The sequence below is a fragment of the Pinus tabuliformis genome, chromosome 9 (genome assembly GCF_031772625.1).
Source record: "Pinus tabuliformis cultivar Carrire ecotype Pingquan chromosome 9, CPIR1, whole genome shotgun sequence".
Lineage (NCBI taxonomy): Eukaryota > Viridiplantae > Streptophyta > Pinopsida > Pinales > Pinaceae > Pinus > Pinus tabuliformis.
The window spans coordinates 1,668,173,700-1,668,176,078 of record NC_142307.1 but is presented as its reverse complement, the minus strand read 5'-3'; the positions used below and the strand labels follow the sequence as shown (position 1 = coordinate 1,668,176,078).

At 41.6% G+C, this 2,379-nt stretch overlaps 1 pseudogene; it reads left to right on the top strand.

Annotated features, from left to right (window-relative positions):
• Window positions 1-630: 630 nt before the first annotated feature.
• On the top strand, window positions 631-1,891 carry LOC149155272 (E3 ubiquitin-protein ligase PUB23 pseudogene; annotated as a pseudogene).
• The last annotated feature ends 488 nt before the right edge of the window (window positions 1,892-2,379 follow it).

Here is a 2,379-nt window from a genome sequence, read left to right as displayed (position 1 = left end):
TCCATGAGAGGTAGTGTAACTGACTAATTTCTCATGATTTTTGAATAGTTCACTTAGCACTCATTGCATCGGGTGATGCTCAATTTTCCACATTTAAATACCGAATTTTCCACATTTAACATGTGGCAAATACCTTAATATACCAATACGAGGATTGACTTTCAAATAAATCCTCTCCTTCGCTCCTCGTCATAATACGGTAATGTCTCCGCCTACCATCGTTTTCAATGCTCCCTGGCCACACCCTGGCATTTTAATGTGACTTTGCCTTGGTTACCATGTTGCTATATTTTCAAAAAGTCAATATTCTGATATGTGTGGTTACAGTTGCCTATGGACTGGATCAAAAACTTACAGCCATTGGTGTCTGCGATGAAAGCTGAAATAGTCTATTGATTGGAACGTGTGGAATTGCAGACTATTTCTATATTTGACCTACCGACAACTAACTGCCTAACCTTGACAGAGCGAGTGCGTTGACATTAACAATTGTGCAGGAAGAGAAACTATATAGTCATAGACGCTAAGCTTTACTTATCTGTATATTGAAGCCTTCAGACAACAAGCCTGCCCTGAAGCGTCGTCGATCTGAATAACTGGTTATCTCGCTGTATTGATACCAACGTTACTATGTTAAGCTTCAATAACTCACCACATGATTGTTCGGAGGTGGAGGTACCTTCTTACTTCAGGTGCCCCATATCGATGGAGCTTATGAGAGACCCCGTAACCGTTTCCACGGGCATGACTTATGATCGGGAAAGCATAGAGCACTGGATTTTTTCGTGCAACAAGAAAACGTGTCCTGCTACCATGCAGCCGCTAGAGAATTTCGATTTAACTCCAAACCACACGCTGCGTCGTCTCATTAAAGGATGGTGCGTTGCAAACAGCCCCAAGGGCGTAGAACAAATCACCACTCCCCGGGCGCCCGTCGACTCCAATCAAATCTCCGCGTTACTTGAAGCTGCACTCAGATCTCCAGCAGTGGAAGGCATCAGTGCATTGAAAAAATTGCGGTCCATTGCGCGAGAGAGCGAGGGAAACAGAAGGTGCATGGCGGCGGCCGGTTCGAGTATCGTTCTTGCATCTCTGATAAATTCGTCTTGCTGCGACGATAAATGAGAATGAAAAGTTCAGGGCTTGTGAGGAAACTTTGGGTATATTGCATCTGCTTCCTATGACCCAGGAAACTGCAAGATCTTTGTCAGACGTAGCGTGCATTAGGTCCATGGCCTTGGTCTTGCATAAGGGAAACGCTGAAGCTAGACTTCACGCGGTCGTTTTATTGCAGAAGGTTTCCACTTGGATATCTGATTGGGAATTTATCGGCAGGGGAAAGATTGATATTTTCCAATGTCTCCTAGAGATCATAAAGGGTGAATGCTGCCATCAGGCGATCATGGCTGCTTTGGTTGTCCTCATAGCAATATGTAAAAGGTCCAGAAAGAACAGATTAATGGCTATAGAGGCAGGCACAGTATTTTGTCTGATTGAATTACTTCCAGAGGCCGAGAAGCCCAAGTGTGAAAAGATATTAGATCTGTTGGACATGCTAGTGGACTATGCAGAAGGAAGGGCTGCCATGGCTAATCACGCGATGGGCATTGCTGTAGTCTCCAAGAAGATTATTAGGGTTTCAGAAATTGCCACTCAGAAAGCAGTTCGAATTGTTTGGTCGCTTTGCACATATTCTTCAACTGCGTCGATTCTTCGGGAGGTGCTTCAGTGTGGAGCTGTGTCTAAACTTTGCATGGTTCAACAACTCAGTTGCGCAGAGAAAACGAAGCAGAAGGCGAAGGAGGTATTGAGATTGCATGCAAATACTTTTAGAGTCTCCCCTTGTCTTCCGTACCTAATGAGAACTATCATGCACAGTTTCGAAATTTGATCTGATACACCCACGCAATTAAACAGAAAGATGGCCTGAAAAAGGAAGGCATTTTCGTTGTTATGTCAATTTTATTGAATGGGTCGGACTTTAATAATGTTACTTTAAAAAAAAAAACAAAGAAACTTGGCCGGCCCATACAGATTCGATGCGTATGAGCATCATTATTGTTATCCACATGTATATAGGCATTTCTATTTCGAAGAGGGAGAGTGCAAGATTATATATACTGTGGATATATCAAATAGTAATGATCTTCTTGGCCCTTGGGGAGATATTTGATTATTATGAGATTATTGATGAATAATATCCTTAACCAACGAAGTTGTTTACAAGCTCGGTGGAGAGCGATATCTATTTACATTATGAAAACTTAGCCATCATCCTCTTACCAAAAGAAATTATCAATTCACTAACAAATTTGACACCACAAAAATATATGTATCAAATTATAAAAAAAACAAAACATTTATTATAATAAGAATATA